The sequence below is a fragment of the Notamacropus eugenii genome, chromosome X (assembly GCF_028372415.1).
Source record: "Notamacropus eugenii isolate mMacEug1 chromosome X, mMacEug1.pri_v2, whole genome shotgun sequence".
Taxonomy (NCBI): domain Eukaryota; kingdom Metazoa; phylum Chordata; class Mammalia; order Diprotodontia; family Macropodidae; genus Notamacropus; species Notamacropus eugenii.
In genome coordinates, this window is record NC_092879.1 from 12,936,955 (window position 1) to 12,959,041 (window position 22,087).

Below are 22,087 nucleotides of genomic sequence, written 5' to 3' on the forward strand. Positions count from 1 at the left end.
CCACAGGCGGCAGGATTGGTGGATTAAAAACGTTCTGGACCCCGAGGAGAGAAAGGGACACGTGACTCAACACTGCCCCCGCCCTCACCGTCACCATGGTTACCACCAGGCTTGGATGCCTGACCTCTGCAGGTCTCCTTCCCAGGCTCTCCCAGCACCAAGCAGGCAAACTTCTCCGAATTCCTGTAGAGTGCAGTGAGTTGGACAATTTCCCAGGTGATCGCCAACCTCTCTCAGGATGGCAGGAGGTCCTGGGAACTCACGTCTTTCCCGTCAATGTCAGAAAAGCTATTTCCCGCCCCTCCTCATCTCTCGAGAAGGGAATGACCCTTTTTTTTTAATTTTTAATTAAATTTATTTATTTAACTTTTAACATTCATTTTCACAAAATTTTGAATTACAAATTTTCTCCCCTTTTTCCCCTTCCCCCCCAAACCCCAAGCATTCTTATTGCCCCTATGACCAATCTGCTCTCTCTTCTATCATCCCTCTCTGCCCTTGTCTCCATCTTCTCTTTTGTCCTGTAGGGCCAGATAGCTTTCTCTACCCGTTTACCTGTATTTCTTATTTCCGAGTGGCAAGAACGTTACTCGACAGTTGATCCTAATACTCTGAGTTCCAACTTCTTTGCCTCCCTCCCTCTCCACCCCTTCCCTTTGGAAGGCAAGCAATTCAATACAGGTCAAATGTGTGTAGTTTTGCAAATGACATCCATAATAGTTGTGTTGTATAAGACTAACAATATTTCCCTCCATTCTATCCTGTCCCCCATTACTTCTATTCTCTTTTGATCCTGTCCCGCCCCATGAGTGTGGACCTCAAATTGCACCCTCCTCCCCATGCCCTCCCTTCTATCATTCCCCCCACCCTGCTTATCCCCTTATGCCCCACTTTCCTGTATTGTAAGATAGGTTTTCATAGCAAAATGAGTGTGCATTTTATTCTTTCCTTTAGTGGAATGTGATGAGAGTAGACTTCATGTTTTTCTCTCACCTCCCCTCTTTATCCCTCCACTAATGAGTCTTTTGCTTGCCTCTTTTATGAGAGATAATTTGCCCCATTCAATTTCTCCCTTTCTCCTTCCAATATCTTTCTCTCTCACTGCTTGATTTCATTTTTTTTAAGATATGATCCCATCCTCTTCAATTCACTCTGTGCACTCTGTCTCTATGTGTGTGTGTGCGTGTATGCATGTGTGTGTGTGTAACCCCACCCAGTACCCAGATACTGAAATGTTTCAAGAGTTACAAATATTGTCTTTCCATGTAGGAATGTAAACAGTTCAACTTTAGTAAGTCCCTTATGACTTCTCTTTGCTGTTCACCTTTTCATGGTTCTCTTCATTCTTGTGTTTGAAAGTCAAATTTTCTTTTCAGCTCTGGTCTTTTCATCAAGAATGCTTGAAAATCCTCTATTTCATTGAAAGACTAATTTTTCCCCTGAAGTATTATACTCAGTTTTGCTGGGTGGGTGATTCTTGGTTTTAGTCCTAGTTCCTTTGACTTCTGGAATATCCTATTCCATGCCCTTTGATCCCTTAATGTAGAGGCTGCTAGACCTTGTGTTATCCTGATTGTATTTCCACAGTACTTGAATTGTTTCTTTCTAGCTGCTTGCAATATCTTCTCCTTGACCTGGGAATTCTTGAATTTGGCCACAATGCTCCTAGGAGTTTCTCTTTTTGGATCTCTTTCAGGCGGTGTTCTGTGGATTCCTTGAATATTTATTTTGCCCTCTGGTTCTAGAATCTCAGGGCAGTTTTCCTTGATAATTGCATGAAAGATGATGTCTAGGCTCTTTTTTTGATCATGGCTTTCAGGTAGTCCCATAATTTTTAAATTGTCTCTCCTGGATCTATTTTCCAGGTCAGTTGTTTTTCCAATGAGATATTTCACATTATCTTCCATTTTTCCATTCTTCTGGCTTTGTTCTGTGATTTCTTGCTTTCTCGTAAAGTCCTTAGCCTCCATCTGTGCCATTCTAATTTTGAAAGAACTATTTTCTTCAGTGAGCTTTTGAATCTCCTTTTCCATTTGGCTAATTCTGCTTTTGAAAGCATTCTTCTCCTCATTGGCTTTTTGAACCTCTTTTGCCAATTGAGTTAGGCTAGTTTTCAAGGTGTTATTTTCTTCAACATTTTTTGGGGTCTCCTTTAGCAGGGAGCTGATTTGCTGTTCATGCTTTGACTTCATGTCTCTCATTTCTCTTCCCAGCTTTTCCTCTACCTCTCTAACTTGATTTTCAAAATTCTTTATGAGCTCTTCCATGGCCTGAGCCCATTGGGTGGGCTGGGACACAGAATCCTTGATTTCTGCGTCTTTGCCTGGTGGTAAGCATTGTTCTTCCTCATCAGAAAGGAAGGGAGGAAATTCCTGTTCACCAAGAAAGTAACCTTCTATAGTCTTATTTCTTTTCCCTTTTCTGGGCATTTTCCCAGCCAGTGACTTGACCTCTGAATATTTTCCTCACACCCACCTCGCCTCCTGCTCCTCCCAGCCAGCGTTTGGGGTTTGAGATTCAAATGCTGCTTCTAGCCTCAGGGCTTTTGGCGGGGGCAGGGCTTCTATTCAGTGTGAGATTAAGTTCAGATGCTCAGGTTTGGGCAGGGCCGCGTCTCAGGCTCAGTTCCCTCAGGGAGTTTATGCAGAGACCTTCAACAATGGATCCAGGCTCCTGTCTGCTTGGGGAGCCCCGGACTGCCGCCGCCCCTCAGCTTCTGTCTCCCGAGGGGGCCCGAGCCATGGGGGCACCCCACTCCCTTCTCGACCCGCCAAAGAGAATCTCTCACCGACCCCCGTCACCTGTGGGTGGAGGGACTTGTGCGGCCACTGGAGATCTCGTCCCTGAAGCCTGCTTGTATCTGTTTTTCTTGGTGCCACGGCCGCGGCAGGGCTGGGCTGGGCTCCGCGTCTGCAGCACGATGGACCTTTTGCGAGAGGTTTGCAGGTCCCTCTGGAACAGAAGTCTCCTTCACTCCACTATTCTTTAGCCTCACTGCTCCAGAATTCACCGTGAGTTACTTTATAGAAATGTTCTATGGGTTGTGGGTTCGGCGCTATGTGTATTTGCGTCTTTCTACTCCACCATCTTGGCTCCACCCCTCGGGAATGACCCTTTTTGCCCCCCAACCCCACCCCCCTTGGAACACCCTGTTTCCTGACCTACGGAATATCCCTGAGCTCTCCCCACGCCCCAGTCCTGAGCTTTCCCCGGTGCTTGGATCTAATTTGGAGTTAAGGGGAAGGCACCCCTATCACCACTGAGTAGGGAGCCCAGATGTGGCGAAGGGGTCACTGCCGACCCTAGTCCTGGGCTACTGAGGCAAGAGAGCCGGGGAAGAGTGTGACCGTCCTTCTGCCGACCCCGAGGTCGAGGAGGGTGGAGGGAGGGTCCAGTCAGCCTCAGTCGAGCCTGGAAATGAGGATGAGTAAGACCACGGGTCAGTTGGGTGGTTCTCTCCTGGGGTGACCAGCCCAGGTTCAGTATGGGCAGGGAGGATCGTGGCAGCGGGGGGCCGTCTTGAGGGCCAAGTCCGAGCGTGAGAGGAGTCGTTGAGGTTTACTTTGAGCACTCCACGGGTAACCAGGGCTGGGGCCCTCTCTGCTGGGATATTGCAGACCGCCTGCTGAAGCATGGGGTGGGCAAACACTCGGAATGTTGGACCGGGTCACACAAACTAACGACCAGATGGGTTTGAGAAAGTTCCAGTGATCTCACCCCTGCACTGCCCCTCAATTAGTGTTTGTTTCCCGGGATCCTGCCTGCAGAGGAGGGCGGAGTGTGACTCCTGGGCTAGTGATCTGCTAGAGACAGTCGTTAAGGTGGTTTTGTTGTCCATCGCCACCACGTTTCTGTCCAAAATCCTTAGGGAAACTCATTATCCAGTTATTGTCAGTTTAACGGTCTTTGGAGCCAAGAGGGCAGATTATGGTCACTTTAAACTTAATTTAGGTTTATTTTATAGGAAGAGAGAGTGGGTTCCAATATGACATCACTTAGGCTAAGTGGTTCTAATGTCCCTAAAGCAGATGAAAGTCCCAAGGAGTGAGCCTGAGATTGGATCAAGTTCTGGCTCTGCAGTTAACGTTAAAGCAACTTCCCATCAGCTTGTAAGCAACGTGGCCCCATCATCACTGATGATGGAAAGGCTATTTTATAGAGAACTCACATGGGGCAGAAGATCACATGGTGGGCAGAAGAAGCAACACAAGGACACTCTCAATGTCTCAAGAACTTTGGATTTGACTGCGCATCAAGGGAGACACTGGCACAGGACCACTCAGCATTGTGTGCTCACATCAGACAGGGTGCTGTGCTCTACGAGCAATGCAGAATTGAGCCAGCAGAAAGTAAACATAGGATGAGCAAATTTGGAGTATCCACCCTAAATATTCATACTGACTATCTGTGCCCAACTTGTGGTAGAGCATTCCGGGCTGGTATTGATGTGATCACCCAAAGTCAGACACACAGACACTTCACTGTGGTGATGTGATTTTGATCCTCTTCGAAAGCAAAGGACAACATCCATTGCAGTAGTCAGGGCATGTAAGAGAAAATTGACGTTGGGAGAGTGATGAGGTGTGGAATAGAAACTGAAGCGAAGTGACTTGGTCACTGGCAGACAGTAAGCACGTATTTGTTGAATCTGGAAGAAGACAAGAAGGACATTGTATAAATCACTTGATTAGACAAATGTAAATCAAAACATCTTTGAGGTACCGCATCACATCTGTTAGATTGGCTAACATGGCAAAACAGGAAAATTATTAATGCTGGAGATGTGGGAAAATTGGAACACTAATGCATTATTGGTGGAATTATGAACTGGTCTAACCACTCTTCAGAGAGTTTGGAACTATGGTCAGAGGGACATAATAATGTGTATACCCTTTGAGCCAGAAATACAACATCCAGAATTATATCACAAAAAGATCATAAAAATGGAAAAGAGACCCAAATGCAAAAAAAAAAATATTGATAGCCGCTCTTTTTGTGGTTGCCAAGAACTGGACATTGAAGGGGCACCAATCTTTTGGGAAGTGGCTGAACAAGTAGTGGCATATGAATGTAATGGAATACTATTGTGCTATAAGTAATGATGAACAGACAGAATTCAGAAAAACCTCAAGAGGCTTATATGAACTGATGCTTAGTGAAGGGAGTAGAACCAGGAGAACATTATACACAGTGATAGCCACAGCGTTCGACGACTAATTTTGATTAACTTAGCTCTTCGCAAGAATGCATGACCTACAAGTCCAAAAACTCCTGATGAGAAATGCCATCCACATCCAGAGAAAGAAATATGGAGTCTGAATGCAGATTGAAGCATACTATTTGATCTCTGTCTTTATTTTTTTTCTTTCTTTTGGTTAATCCCATTTGTTCCAATTCTTCGGTACAACATGACTAATGTGAAAGTATGCTAAATTAAAATGTATATAAATATATATATATTCTAATGTATATAAAATATGTTTAATTAGAGCATAGAGCTTATATCTGATTGCACAGTCTGTTGAGAGGGGGAGAGAGGTGGAGAAAATTTAAAACTTATGGAAGTGAATGTTGCAAACTAAAAATAAACAAATTTATTTTTAAAAACGAAAGAATAGAATGTCACTTTCTTGTCCAATAGGAGATCATGGATGATTTGGGAGAGAGCAGTGAAGAGTGAACAAAAAAGAAAACTATAGATTTTGTTTCCCTAATGAATGTTGATGCAAAAAATAAATAAAATATTACCAAGGAGAATACAGCAATGTAGCACAAGGATTAATCACTGTAAGTAAGTGAAATTTATTTCAAGAATGTAGGACTTGTTCGGTGTTAGGAAAACTGTCAGTGTAATTAATTATATCAATAACAAAATCAATAAGACTCATGACTATCTCAATAGATACAGAAGCTTTTGACAAAATAAAATACCCTTTCCCATTAAAAACACTAGAGAGTAGAGGAGTAAATGGAACTTTCCTTAAAATAAGTATTATCTAAAACCATCAGCATTAATTATTTGTAATGGCGATAAGGCAATCAAGGATGTCCATGAAAATTATTATTCGATATCATACTGGAAATATAGCTATTGCAATAAGAGAAAAAAAAGAAATTAAAGAAATTAGAATAGATAGTGTGGAAAGAAAACTATCACTCTTTGCAGATGATATGACAATACACTTGGAAAATTCTAGAAAATCAACTAAAAAACTCTTTGGAATAAATAACAACTTTAGCAAAGCTTCAGGATATGAAACAAACCCATATAAACTATTCGCATTTCCATGTATTGCCAACAAACTCCACCTGCAAGAGAAAGAAACATTCCATTAAAAATATAGACAGTAAAAAAATTTGGGAGTCTGTGTGCCAAGTCATACCTAGGAGCTAACATAATTACAAAATGTTTTACACAAATAAAGTCAGATCAAAAAGTTTGAAAAATATTAGTGTCCAATTTTCTCCAGAGATCTATCATATCCACCTTATCCACAGTTTTATTTACCTCCTTAACTTCTTTGTTGTTTACTTTAAGATTAGATTTATCAAGTTCAGAGAGGGGGAGGTTAAAGTCCCCCACTAGTATAGTTTTGCTCTCTATTTCTTGCTGTAACTCTCTTAACTACTCCTCTAAGAATGTGGATGCTATACCACTTGGAGCATATATGTTTAGTAATGATATTGCTTCTTTGACTATAGTTCCTTTTAACAGGATATAGCGTCCTTTCTTATGGCTTTTGATTAAATGTATTTCTGCTTTTGCTTTGTCTGAGATTAAGATTGCTTCCCCCATAGCTCCGAACCCACAACCCACAGAACGGCTAGAGGGGACCAACTCACGGTGAATTCTGCACCCAGAGGCCACAGAATATTGGAGCGAGGGAGATTTCTGTTCCGGAGAGACCTGAAAACCTCTCGCGGGGGGGTCCTTCATGCTGCGGACTGGGCGCCGGGACTGGGAGCAGAGGGCAGCCCTGCAGGGGCCGTGACACCGTGAGGAAAAGATCCGAGCGGGCTTCGGGGACGGGATCTCCAGCGGCGGCACAAGCCCCTCCACCCACAGGTGACGGGGGTCGATGAGAGAGTCTCTTTGGTGGGTCGAGAGGGGAGTGGGGTGCCCCCATGGCTCGGGCCCCCCCGGGAGAGAGAAGCTGAGAGACGGCTGCAGACAGGGGCTCCACAAGCGGGCGGGAGCCTGGATCCATTGTGGAAGGTCTGTACATAAACCCCCTGAGGGAACTGAGCCTGAGACGCGGCCCTGCCTTGACCTGACCACCTGAACTTAATTCTCACACTGAATAGCAGCCCTGCCCCCGCCAAAAGCCCTAAGGCGGGAAGCAGCATTTGAATCTCAGTCTCCAAACTCTGGCTGGGAGGACCAGGAGGCGAGCTGGGTGTGAGGAGAATATTCAGAGGTCAAGTCACTGGCTGGGGAGAATGCGCAGAAAAGGGAAAAGAAATAAGACTATTGAAGGCTACTTTCTTGGAGAACGGACATTTCCTCCCTTCCTTTCTGATGAGGAAGAACAATGCTTACCATCAGGCAAAGACGCAGAAATCAAGGATTCTGTGTCCCAGCCCACCCAATGGGCTCAGGCCATGGAAGAGCTCATAAAGAATTTTGAAAATCCAGTTAGAGAGGTGGAGGAAAAACTGGGAAGAGAAATGAGAGGGATGAAAGAGAAGCATGAAAAGCAGATCAGCTCACTGCTAAAGGAGAACCAAAAAAATATTGAAGAAATTAACACCTTGAAAACTAGCCTAACTCAATTGGCAAAAGAGATTCAAAAAGCCAATGAGGAGAAGAATGCTTTCAAAAGCAGAATTAGCCAAATGCAAAAGGAGATTCAAAAGCTCACTGAAGAAAATAGTTCTTTCAAAACTAGAATGGCACAGATAGACGCTAAGGACTTTATGAGAAAGACATATATCACAGAACATAGCGAGAAGATTGGAAAAATGGAAGATAATGTGAAATATCTTATTGGAAAAACAACTGACCTGGAAAAGGGATTCAGGAGAGACAATGTAAAAATTCTGGGACTACCTGAAAACCATGATCAAAAGAAGAGCCTAGACATCATCTTCCATGAAATTATCAAGGAAAACTTCCCTGAGATTCTAGAACCAGAGGGCAAAATAAATATTCAAGGAATCCACAGAACACCGCATGAAAGAGATCCAAAAAGAGGAACTCCTAGGAACATTGTGGCCAAATTCCAGAATTCCCAGGTGAAAGAGAAAATATTGCTAGCAGCTAGAAAGAAACAATTCAAGTATTGTGGAAATACAATCAGGATAACACAAGATCTGGCACCCTCTACATTAAGGGATCGAAGGGCATGGAATAGGATATTCCAGAAGTCAAAGGAACTAGGACTAAAACCACGAATCACCTACCCAGCAAAACTGAGTATAATACTTCAGGAGAAAAAATGGTCTTTCAGTGAAATGGAGGATTTTCAGGTTTTCTTGATGAAAAGACCAGAGCTGAAAAGAAAATTTGACTGTCAAACACAAGAATGAAGAGAACCATGGAAAGGTGAACAGCAAAGAGAAGTCATAAGGGACTTACTAAAGTTGAACTGTTTACATTCCTACATGGAAAGACAATATTTGTAACTCTTGAAACATTTCAGTATCTGGGTACTGGGTGGGAGTACACACACACACATGCACACACGCACACATACATAGAGACAGAGTGCACAGAGTGAATTGAAGAGGATGGGATCATATCTCAAAAAAAAATGAAATCAAGCAGTGAGAGAGAAATATTGGGAGGAGAAAGGGAGAAATTGAATGGGGCAAATTATCTCTCATAAAAGAGGTAAGCAAAAGACTTATTAGTGGAGGGATAAAGAGGGGAGGCGAGAGAAAAATATGAGGTCTACTCTCATCACATTCCACTAAAGGAAAGAATAAAATGCACACTCATTTTGATAGGAAAACCTATCTCACTATACAGGAGAGTGGGGGACAGGGGCACAAGCAGGGTGGGTGGGAGGAGAGAGGGGAGGGCATGGGGAGGAGAATGCAATCCGAGGTCGACACTCATGGGGAGGGAAAGGATCATAAGAGAATAGAAGTAATGGGGGACAGGATAGGATGGAGGGAAATATCGTTAGTCCTATACAACACAACTAGTATGGAAATCATTTGCAAAACTACACAGATTTGGCCTATATTGAATTGCTTGTCCTCCAAAGGGAAGGGGTGAAGAGGGAGGGAGCTAAAGAAGTTGGAACTCAAAGTGTTAGGATCAACTGTAATGTTCTTACCACTAGGAAAGAAGAAATACAGGTTAAGGGGTATAGAAAGCTATCTGGCCCTACAGGACAAAAGAGAAGACGGAGACAAGGGCAGAGAGGGAGGATAGAAGAGAGAGCAGATTGGTCACAGGGGCAATTAGAATGCTTGGGTTTGGGGAGGGGGGAGGGGATAAAAGGGGAGAAAATTTGTAACCGAAAATTTTGTGAAAATAAATGTTAAAAGTTAAATAAAAAAAAAGATTGCTTCCCCTGCTCTTCTTACATCAGCTGAAGCACAATATATACTGCTCCAACCTTTTACTTTACCCTGTATGTATCCCCCTGTTTCAAATGTGTTTCTTGTAAACAACATATTGTTGGATTATGATTTTCTATGCGTTCTGCTATCCGTCTCTGCATTGTGGGAGAGTTCATCCCTTTCCCATTCACAGTTATGATTGCTACCTGTGTCTTTCCCTCTATCCTCTTTCGCACCATTTGTTCTTTTAGGCCTCCCTTCCCCTCCACAATAGAGTTTTAATTTTTGACCACCACCTCCCCCAGTCTTCCCTTCCTTCTTTCAGCCCCCATCCCTTTTACTCCCCTTTGCCCTTACTGCTTCTTCCCTCCCTTTTAGCCTCCCCTCCCATTTATTTCCCCCTTCCCTTGCTATTGCCTATAGAGATAGTTAGATTTATATATTTAATCAAATTTGTTGTTCCCTCCTTGAACCAAATCAGATGAGAGTACCTGTCAAACAATGTTCATCTCCCTCCTCTTTCCCTCTGCTGTAATATAATTTTGTGTTTCTTCTTGTGATGTAATTTACCATTTTCTGCTTTCTCCTTTTCACATCTCCTGTTACAATCCCTTGGCATGATTAAATCACATTTTTATCATCACATAATTTACTTTATGCCTGTTCCTTCTACTTATGTATACCCCTTTTATATTTCATAATAGATATACAATTCTCAAGATTAACAATTATCATCTTCCCTTATAGGGAGGTAAAGAGTGTGTCCAAATTGAGTAACAAGTTTTTCTTTTCCCCTCTTTACCTTTTTGTGCCTCTCTTGAGACCTGTGTTTGAAGATTGATTTTTCCATTGAGTTCTGACCTTTTAATCAAGAAGGTCTGGGAATCCATTATTTCATTGAATATCCATCTCCTTGCCTGAAATGTTATGCTGGACTTTGCTAATTTGTCGTCCCAGCTCATTTGCCTTACACAATACCATATTCCAATTCCTTCCATCTTTTAAGATAGAAGCTGCAATATACTGCGTGATTCTGACTGTGGCTCCTCGGTATTTCAGTGGTTTCTTTCTGGGTGCCTGTAGTACTTTCTCCTTGATTTCATAGTTCTGGAATTTGGCAAAGATATTTCTTGGTGTTTTTAGTGTGGGATCCCTTTGGGGAGGTGAATGGTGGTTTCTTTCGATGATTACTTTGCCCTCTGAATATAACAGTTCTCGGCAGATTTCTTTGATTGTTTCTTGGAAGATATTGTTCAGGCTCTTTTTTTCATAATGGATTTCTGGTAGACCAATAATTCTTAAATTTTCTCTCCTGGATCTATTTTCTAGGTCAGTTGTTTTTCAAATTGAATATTTTGTATTTTCTTCTATCTTTTCATTCTTTAGATTTGGTTTGACTGATTCTTGATGTCTCATAGAGTCATTAACTTCTACTTGCCGAATTCTAATTTTTATCAAATTTTTTTCTTCAGCTAACTTTTACATCTCCTTTTCCATCTGTCCAGTTATTCCTTTTAAAGAATTATTTACTTTACTTCCTTTTCCATTTGTTTGATTTTCCTTTTTAAAGAGCTGTTCTCTTCAGGGAATTCTCTTTTCATACTTTTAAAATCTTTGGCCATTTTTTCTTCTATTTTGTTCTTCAGTTCTTCCAAGAGTGCTCTTGGTGCATGAGAGTAGTTCATAATCCCTTCTGAAGCTTCAGGTGGTAGTACAGTCTCACTGCTGACCTCTTTGGTATTTGTGTTTTAGTCTTTGTCCCAGTAGAAAGATTCCATGGTCTTTTCCTTCCTGCTTTGTTTCTTCCTCATAATGATGACACTTTGTGTACTGTGACCTAGATTCTTTCACCTAGAAGCTAAAGAACCTTGTACTGAGCTGGCTGGTGTGAGAAAGCAGAGGCCAGGTGAAGTGTGTGTGTGTGTGTGTGTGTGTGTGTGTGTGTGTGTGTGTGTCCCTGGATTAGCCCTGGAGCTAGCTTCTTAAGTGTGGGGTAGGGGTGGTCTAGTCATGAGAGATCTCCTCAGCTGAGCTAGAGCAAAGGCAACTCAGTGGTTGGTGATCCTGGCTACCCTATTGCCTTTCCATTTCCCCTGGAGTGCTGAAGCATGCCTTAGTTCCTGGTGTTGCTTGTGTGGGGCTCTACCACCCTGGAGCCCTGGATCTCTTCCTGGTTTGCTGAAGTGGGGCTCTCTGGTACATCTCTGGACCTGCACTGTTCCCCTTCCACCACAGTGAGAGGAATACTCCTTAGAGATTTTCTTAACCTCATGTGTTCCAAGAATGTTTGCCCGTTCTTCTGATCCCACTGATGTAGGATTTTTCTGGGGAAAATGGTTCTTTCAAGGTCAACAAGGGGAGGGGAACAGAACATTTAACAATCACTTCACCATGTTGGCTTCCGGAAGTTCAAGTAGGTGACTTACAGACATTTAATTTGTGGGGTGATAGCCTCAGGAGCAGCTCCTGCTGATACCTGTGGCTGTGTGGCTCTCATTTGCTTTGCTCTGTTGGGCTCCCGCCCTGGGCTGGTATTTCCTGGAGCTGTTGCTGCCTCACACTGCCCCAGGGCTTTCCTGCTCAGAGCTTTTTTGGCGGGGATATGTTGTGCTGTGTACTGTATGCTCCTCCACCCCCGTGGAACAGATCCTTCCCGTCAATCTTGCAGTCTGTCCTGGTCTGTGAATCTACCATGGTTTGTCTCCTGTTGGACTCTGGACTGCAAAAATTTGGTTAGATTCTCTTTTTATAGGTATCTGAAGGCATTTTTCTAAAAGCTTAGTTAAGTAGCTGCTCTTATTCTGACAATTTGGCTCTGCTCCTCTAGACTAATATTTCACACCATACACCAAGATAAGATGAAAATTGAACATAAGCAGTAATACCATGAGCAAATTAGGGAAACATGGAATAGTTTACCTATCAAATATATGGATAAGAATAGGACTTATGACCAAATGACACAGCACTGTGGGCCTTAAAAAGGATCATTTTTATTATGTTGAGTTAAAAAGGTTTTGCAGAAACAAAACCAGTGCTGCCAAGATTAGAAGGAAAACATAAAAGGGTGGTGCTGGAGAATTTTATAGTAAGCTTCTCTGATTAAGGTCCTCTATCTAAAGTATATAGAGAAGTAACTCCAATTCATAAGAATATGGGGCTTTATCCACTTGATCGTCAAATGCTCTGAACAATTTTCTGATGAGAAAAAGCTATATGTAGACATACAAAAATGCTCTAACTCGCTATTGGTTAGAAAAAATGCTCATTAAAACAACTCTGTGGCACACACCTCACACCTATTTAATAAAACAATAAAGAAAAATGATAAATTATTGTGAGGATGTGGGAAAGTTGGGACGTTAATGCAATGTTGGTAGAGTTGTGAACTGATCCAGTCATTCTGAAGAGCAATTTGGAACCATGGGCAAAGGACTATGAATACCCTTTGACCCAGCAATATCACTATCAACTCTGTATCCCAAAAAGAGAAAAGGAAAAGGACCTAGAGAGTACAAAATATTTATAGCAGCTCTTTTTGTGGTGGCAGAGAATTGGAAATCAAGGGGACACCCATCATTTGTAGAATGACTGAAGAAGTTGTGGTTGTGCTCTAAAAAATTGTGATTACATTGCTTTCAGAAAAACCTGAGAAAACTTTGTTAAATGAGTACAAAATGAAGTAAATAGAACCAGGAGAACATTGTACATAGTAACAATAGTATTGTATGATGATGTATGCGAACGGCTTAAGTATTCTTAGCAATAAATGATCCAAGAAAATTCTGAAGGACTTAGGATGAAAGATGCTATCCACCTCCAGAGAAGGAATTGATGGAGTCTGAATGCAGATCAAAGCATACTTTTTTTTAACTTTGTTTTTCTTTGGGTTATTTTTTGATCAGTTTTCTATTGCAACATGACTAATATGGACATGTTTTGCATCACTATGCATGTATTGTCTATATCAAATATGGTGAGGAGTAAGGTGTAAAAGGGCTGTAAAGGTAGGTAGGAGCCAAATTTTGGAGGACTTTAAAATATGAGGATTTTACATTTGATCTTGAAAGGCATAAGAGAGATACAGGAGTTTACTGACAGCTGAATGGAAGATGGGCTAGAGTAGGGAGCCATTTGAATCCAGGAGACTACCCAGGAGGCCCTTGAAATTGTCCTGGTATAAGGGCATTCAGATTTGCACTATGGTGGTGGCAATGTCAGATTGGTGTCACTATGGTTAAAACAGCAATATTTGGCAACTGGTTGGATATGCAAGATGAGAAAGAGTTCACAGCAAAGGGTGAACCTAGATTGCAAGCCTGGGTAACTAAGAGAATTGTGGTACCCTTGACTGTGGTAGCAAACTTAGGAAAAATGGAGGGTTTACGGGGAAAGATATTAGGATGTCTGAGGAACATCCATTTCAAGATGTCCAGTGAGCAGCTAGAGATGTGATACTGGGAGGTTGAAAGAGAGGTTAGGGCTGGACAAATAGATATTTCCTTTTTGTCTTGGCATGCACAATGTCTGACGCAAAGCAGGTACTTAATCGATCCTTGGTCCCTACCACTCCAGTCTTTTATAGAAAACTGTCAGTGTTTTCTTCACTTCTAAATTTCAATATCTCCTTGTCTGCTGGCTCCTGCTACACTGCCAAAAAGACTGGGTCTCTCCCATCCTTAAGAAACTCTTATTTGACTTATTCTTCTTAAATATTATATATTTCCCTTCACAGCCAATCTAGAAAAGTTATCTTAACGGGAATTGACTACTTTTTCTTGTTTCTTTCATTTTTTATACTGAACTTAACCACAGGAAAAATCAACATTTTCATATTCACAACAATGCACAAAAAAAGATTGTATTTAAAAACTGTGGATCTCTACTTCACGCTACTTATTGAAAAATTTATGTAATGAATTCAATTCATTATTTTCAAAACTTTCCCATTTGTATGTGTTTTCTTCTGAACTTCATTTCATTTTTCTCTAGCATTTTAAAAATATTTCAATGGTCCTATTTTTTTCCCTCATCATTTTTACTAATCCCCTCTCCTCCACTATTAAAAGCAGGAGGAAAAGCACCTTGTAACAAATAAACATAGTCAAGCAAAACAAATCTATATCTTTATTGTATTTGAAAATACAGGATTTTTCTGCACTGTCCATCACCTCTGTCACAAGTTGCACAAGATGCTTCTACATGGGCCCTCTGGAGACGTGGCATTGGACATTACTTGGATCAAATTCTTTAAGCCTTTCAAAATAAATATTTTTGTACTTTTATAAATTATTTTCCTGGTTCTGCTCACTTCACTCAACACCATATCAAACAAATCTCTGCAGCTGCCTCAGGTTTCTTACAGGGCTGTCATGTTCCCTTACATTCATATACCACAAGCCATCCTCTTAATTTCCAGTTCTTTGCTTTTCCTCCTCCTTTTAATTCTATTCTCCCTTTGGGATCAGGACTTTTGTTTTGCCTCTAACTCTTCTATCCCTGGTATCAGTCTCCCTCTCAACACCTTCCATGCCTTTCCTGACAAGTTTCCTTGTTAATGTATTTTCTACGCCAAAGTATGTGAGTCTGTTCAATCCTCATTTTTCCAATTCATAATTTCCTTTTCCTTATGCATCCCAATTATTAAGAATATCAATTTCCATTTCTTTTTTCTCCTTTATTCACCAGAATATTCCCTTTGTCATTCTTTCTCTTTCCCTTTTGAAAATCCTCAAAATAGAATTTAGCCCTACATTGTGTTTCTTTATTTAAACTCAGTACCCTTTAAAAAATTGTATTTTGGTTTTTTTCAAAAAGCAAACATCTGTGTTCTTACTCTAATCACCTTCAAAGATTGCACTGAGAAAGAAAAAAAATCCCTGTTACAACTATGTATAATGAAGCAAAACAAAACATATGCTGGTCACAGAAAAAAAAAAGTCTTGTTCTATGCTGAGCCTTCAACCCTCTCTCAGAAAGATGGAAGCATGCTTCATCATTTGTCTTCTGGAATTGTGATTGGTCATTATGCTGATCAGAATTCCTGAGGCTTTCCTAGTTGTATGTTTTTCATATTATTATCATTGCATTAGTTATTTTGGAACTGTTCAATTTACTCTGCATCAGATTATATAAGTCTTCCCAAGTTTCTCTGAAATCATTCCTTTGATTATTGTTTACAGCATCAATGATGTTCACTTACCTTTACATACCATACCTTCTTCCACAGTGTTCTCCTTTAGTTTCAACTCTTGTTTCATCTCTTCTGGCAATTCTAGTTGAATTTATGCCTATGCTGTTTGAGGGGGTTTAGGTGTTGCTTGTATATGTTTGGAGTCATTCTCTTCTTCCAGGTTTGTGTCTTGAGTATCCCTGACACCATAATAGCTGTTTTTCATGGGATTATTTTTTTTTATTTTCTCATTCTTCTAGCCTAAATTATGTTATTGTCAGGCTCTCTATACTTCTGGAGGGAAGGACAGGATTAATCCTATAGTAGCTTTCTTGGGGTATTGAATGTTGTGTGATTCTTGATGCCCTAGCAGCTCATGCTGAGGACCTGAAAGCTCTTGGTGCTTCCAAAGTGGTTTGATCCAAAGAAACGTTTAAGTGATAACACCTTGGTCTTGCTTCTGCAAATTCCTAACCTGGGTTTGAGTCTCAGTAAATGTAAGTAAACTGATGTTGAACTGTCAACTAGCTAGGAAACAATTGGTTCCGAGTGAAAGAGCTGTAATATCCCCTTTGATCTGGGATTCTTTTTTTTTTTCATTAATTTTTAACATTTATTTTCACACAATTTTGGGTTACAAATTTTCTCCCCTTTTATCCCCTCCCCCCCAAACCCGAGCTTTCTAATTGCCCCTGTGACCTATCTGCTCTCTCCTCTATCTTCCCTCCCTGCCCTTGTCTCCGTCTTCTCTTTTGTCCTGTAGGACCAGATAGCTTTCTTGACCCCTTAACCTGTATTTCTTGTTACCCAGTGGTTAGGACATTACATTTGGTCCTAACACTTTGAGTTCCAATCTCCTTAGATCCCTTCCTCTCCACCCCTTCCCCTTGAAAGACAGGCAATTCAATATAGGCCATATCTGTTTAGTTTTGCAAATGATTTCCATACTAGTTGTGTTGTATAGGACTAACTATATTTCCCTCCATCCTATCCTGTCCCCCTTTACTTCTATTTTCTTATGGTCCTTTCCCTCCCCATGAGTGTCGACCTCGGATTGCATTCTCCTCCCCATGCCCTCCCCTCCGTCCTCCCCCCCACCCTGCTTGTGCCCCTGTCCCCCACTCTCCTGTATTATGAGATAGGTTTTCCTATCAAAATGAGTGTGCATTATATTCTTTCCTTTAGTGGAATGTGATGAGAGTAGACCTCATGTTTTTCTCTTGCCTCCCCTCTTTATCCCACCACTAATAAGTCTTTTGCTTGCCTCTTTTATGAGAGATAATTTGCCCCATATAACTTCTTCCTTTCTCCTCCCAATATTTCTCTCTCACTGCTTGATTTCATTTTTTTTAAGATATGATCCCATCCTCTTCAATTCACTCTGTGCACTCTGTCTCTATGTATGTGTGCGTGTGTGCATGTGTGTGTGTGTGTACTCCCACCCAGTGCCCAGATACTGAAATGTTTCAAGAGTTATAAATATTGTCTTTCCATGTAGGAATGCAAACAGTTCAACTTTAGTAAGTCCCTTATGATTTCTCTTTGCTGTTCATCTTTTCATGGTTCTCTTCATTCTTGTGTTAGAAAGTCAAATTTTCTTTCCAGCTCTGGTCTTTTCATCAGGAAAATTTGAAAGTCTTCTATTTCATTGAAGACCATTTTTTCTCCTGAAGTATTATACTCAGTTTTGCTGGGTAGGTGATTCTTGGCTTCAGTCCTAGTTCCTTTGGCTTCTGGAATATCCTATTCCATTCCCTTCGATCCCTCAGTGTAGAGGGTGCCAGATTTTGTGCTATCCTGATTGTATTTCCACAATACTTGAATTGTTTCTTTCTAGCTGCTTGCAATATTTTCTCTTTCACCTGGGAATTCTGGAATTTGGCCACAATGCTCCTAGGAGTTTCTCTTTTTGGATCTCTTTCATGCAGTGTTCTGCGGATTCCTTGAATATTTGTTTTGCTTTCTGGTTCTAGAATCTCAGGGCAGTTTTCCTTGATAATTTCATGGAAGTTGATGTCTAGGCTCTTCTTTTGATCATGGTTTTCAGGTAGTCCCAGAATTTTTACATTGTCTCTCCTGATTCTGTTTTCCAGGTCAGTTGTTTTTCCAATAAGATATTTCACATTATCTTCCATTTTTCCAATCTTCTCACTATGTTCTGAGATATGTCTTTCTCGAAAAGTCCTTAGCGTCCATCCGTACCATTCCAGTTTTGAAAGATCTATTTTCTTCAGTGAGCTTTTGAATCTCCTTTTCCATTTGGTTAATTCTGCTTTTGAAAGCATTCTTCTCCTCATTGGCCCCTTGCACCTCCCTTGCCAGCTGAGTTAGGCTAGTTCTCAAGGTGCCAATTTCTTCAAGATTTTTTTGGTTCTCCTTTAGCAGGGAGCTGATCTGCTTTTCATGCTTCTCCCTCATCCCTCTCATTTCCCTTCCCAGTCTTTCCTCCACCTCTGTAACTTGATTTTCAAAATTCCTCTTGAGCTCTTCCATGGCCCGAGCCCATTGGGTGGGCTCAGACACAGAATCCTCGATTTCTGTGTCTTTGCCTGATGACAAGCATTGTTCCTCCCCATCAGAAAGGAAGGGAGGAAGTGTCTTTTCTCCGATAAAGTAGCCTTCAATAGTTTTATTTCTTTTACCTTTTCTTGGCATATTCTCCAACCAGTGGCCTGAGCTCTGAATATTCTCCTCACACCCAGCTCGCCTCCTGGTCCTCCCAGCCAGCGTTTGGGGACTGAGATTCAAATACTGCTTCCCGCCTTAGGATTTTTGGCGGGGGCAGGGCTGCTATTCAGTGTGAGAATTAAGTTCAGGTGGTCAGGGGTAGGGCCGCCTCTCAGGCACAGTTACCTCTGGGGGTTTATGCACAGACCTTCCACGATGGATCCAGGCTCCTGCCCGTTTGGGGAGCCCCCGTCCGCAGCCACCTCTCAGCCCCCACCTCCTGTGGGGGCCCGAGCCATGGGGGCACCCCACTCCCCTCTCAACCCGCCAAAGAGCTTCTCTCACCCACCCCCGTCAGTCACCTGTTGGTGGGAGTCCCATGCCACTGCTGAAGATCCCGCCTCTGGAGCCCTCTCAGATCTGTGCCTCTCGGATCCGCGGCCACCACTGCCGCCGCCGCAGCTCCGGACTAGGCTCCGTTTCTGCAGCATGATGGACCTTTTGTGAGAGGTTTGCAGGTCCCTCTGTGGGTGGGGGGACCCGCATGGCTGCTGGAGATCCCGTCCCCGTAGCCCTCTCGGATCTCTTCCCCTCAGTGTCGAGGCCGCGGCAGGGCCGCACTCTGTTCCCCGTCCCGGCGCCCAGTCCACAGCGCGAAGGACCCCCCGCGAGAGGTCCGCAGGTCTCTCCGGAGCAGAAATCTCCCTCGCTCCAATACTCCGTGGTCTCTGGATGCAGAATTCGCCCTGGCTTGGTCCCCTCTAGCCGTTCTGTGGTTTGTGTGTTCGGAGCTATGTGTATGTGCGTCTTTCTACTTTGCCATCTTGGCTCCCGGATCTGGGATTCTTGCCCTGCTTTTTCACCTTCAGGCTTCAGATTGGGCTAAAAGGTGAAACAGATTCCATTCTACTCCTGGGTTCTTGATCCTCACCACTCCTGCTTGCTTCTGAGCTTGTTCCTCTTTCTGCACAGTTCCTAGGGCCTGCTACCACTTTCTGAGACAATAAGATTTTTATTACTTAATGCACACAAGTAAAGGCCATTATTTTTTGACATCCCAGTTATAGATCCAGGTATATAAAACTAGACTGGGACATAATTTTTTTGAGAAGAGCCAAATTTATTATTAAAATTCTCTTAAACAGGAAAATAGTACATGGAGTCAGTTTTATAAACTCAACTGAAAATGTCAATCTATTTTAACCATCATCAGCAGATTCCGAAAATTACCAAAATCTTATCACTTTTATGAACAAAATTAGGCTTTGCAGAATAAGAGAATGTAGAAATGCTGTCACTTTTGTCACCTAATCATTATAGCTAATTTTTTTTCCAGAAATAATGGAGTTGAGTGGGGGGTGGTCTCCATTAGTAACAGAGTAATTAAAAAAAAAACCTCATGCTGAATCAGAATGTCATGGGTTCAGTAAAAGGAATCATTAAGACTTTCCATACTGTGTTTGTTGAAAAACATTCTGAGAATTGTACTATTAACGTAGATAATGAGCTAGCGATGGAAGGTCTGGCAAAGCACATCACAGCTAAAAATCAAGTGTTTTGAGTAAAAGTAATTTTTCCCCAAACGTCATATTGTACATTTAGATTCATTTGTTAAGAAAATTCAGTTGGATACCTCTCAGAACTTTTTTTAATGTAGAAATAGTTGAAGTGTAAGATGTATTTGTGTTCAAAGTATTTGATTTTTGTTATTATAGCACATTTTATTGGTTTGCTAATAGTTTTTTGTATTTCCCGATAGGACAGACTAATTGTTGCTGCTTTGAGTTAAGGAAACAAGTGAGTTAAATCCCATTAAAATGATAAAGAACTTCGTAAGTTTTGAGTAATAGTGAATAAAATTTTGTCTTTTACATCCATAGGTGGAAAAACATGAACACATACTACTCATCCTTCTGAATAACTCAAGAAATCAAGATAAATTTACTGAAATGAAAATGTGGATAAAAAGTTAAGTATGTTAAATGACATGTAATTTATTTTTTGTACGTGCTGGAAAAAATCATATTGAATTGTGTTGTTTGAATGTATCTTACTGAAAAACATTTTGGAATAACTTTATTCTAAAACCTTACTACCTAGAATCTGGTTTCAGGTTATCTTAACTTTTATACTATGATATGTGTTATAATTTACTACTACTCCTGAAAATCCTATATAAGAGATATTAGCATGGTAGTAAATAGAATTTAGTTTTTTAAAAGCACACAGGTAGCATGTATTTCCTATCAAAATAAATCTACTTGTGGCTTAATTGACTCTGGTTTAATAAATTTGCATATCTATTCACTTAATAAATGTTAGTTGAATAGTGTTGTGGGAGTTTACCATCATTTTATTTTCTGGTTCTTTTGACAGGACTGGTAGATGAACAAGAGATCTGTGTAATGGAATACTGTTCTCCAGTACATCAAAAGAGCTGTGATTTCATCCGAGTGGGTACCTCCATCATTCAACTCCTTCATATTGAGTAGATGGTTTCATGACTTCCTGTGGCCAAAAAGCTCATCACCTGGTGGCTGGTTTTCTGATGATGAGCCTTCCAGAACTTAGCTAGGTTGGGTCTCATGGTGATGACATTGTATCACAGGGCCTGAACTGGAAGCCTTTCCAGCTTGGTTGTAGGACCTGCCAGAACTTGCACTCTATTGAAGTAACTTTAAAGAATCCAGGTCACTTTTATGACATGATCCACCGTGGAAGTGTGATTTTAATGGAGAATGCCCCTCCTTATTCAATGAATACATCTAGGATTTCATCTGAATCCCGGATGCAATATTAGAATAAAATTTTTAGAAGAAATGAATGTCATGATACTAAACCAAGCTCTGTGTTAAGAAATATGTTTACTTGATTGCTAAAATGTACTTTATCCTTTCTATGTAATTCATTACTTTTTCACCCTTCCAAAGCACACCTTCAGAGAGTATGACTGAGAGGATTAAAATATATTATGAATGTTTTCTAAACATTGGAGAAATTTGTGAATTTGTTTCACAATGTATTCTTTAATTTGGGGGAGGAGGGTGATAAAGAATTCCACTAATGATGTGTGCTTCAATTGAGAATAACATTCATAAATATTGCATTTTTGTTTCAATCTTTTTATTCAAATAATTAACCAAAACAAGAGAGTGTTGTGATGATTAGGACACAAATGGTACTGCAACCTGACTGTCATCTCTTAGAACTGGTGGAAGTATCACTGTGAATATGTATACCAGAATAAAATTTATTTTATTTTGTTTAATCATGTGGAAGGTGGAAACTTCTATTGTATATCAAAAATAAAACCATAGTGATGGTGTGATAGAATTATTTTCAAACTGCATGACAGACCTGTCAAATGATATAAACTACTTCAATTAGACAAAACTGATTTCTATTCAGGGATGCTTATTTATGCTCAAAATATGGTGGAAATTAGAAATCGAATTGGTTTTAGAACACAGAATTAGAAATATTCTTAAAGACAGAATTAGAAATAAAGATGTAGGGAACAGAAATAATGATGTAGATGCTCTAAAATCTTAGAACACACAATTAGACTTAAAATCATAGGAAGCAAATTTAGAATTGAAGCCTTAGAATACAAAATTGGAATTAAAATCTATAAACACAGAATTACAATTAAATTCTGAGAAAAAACAATTAGAATTAGTCTTAAAATACAGGAATTAGAATTTTTCTTACAACAGAGAATTAGAATGAAAGTCT

General features: G+C 40.9%; 1 long non-coding RNA gene across 3 annotated transcripts in view; it reads left to right on the forward strand.

Annotated features, from left to right (window-relative positions):
* Window positions 1–21,696, forward strand: part of LOC140515663 (uncharacterized) — an 86,360-nt gene extending 64,664 nt beyond the window's left edge. For 2 of the 3 annotated variants that reach the window (XR_011971126.1, XR_011971125.1), the window contains exons 2-4: window positions 20,112–20,149; window positions 20,233–20,320; window positions 20,729–21,696. This is a non-coding gene — a long non-coding RNA (uncharacterized lncRNA). Of the gene's footprint in view, window positions 1–5,641; window positions 5,788–20,111; window positions 20,150–20,232; window positions 20,321–20,728 lie in introns of those variants that run through there. The other variant, XR_011971127.1, reaches the window with a different exon arrangement.
* The last annotated feature ends 391 nt before the right edge of the window (window positions 21,697–22,087 follow it).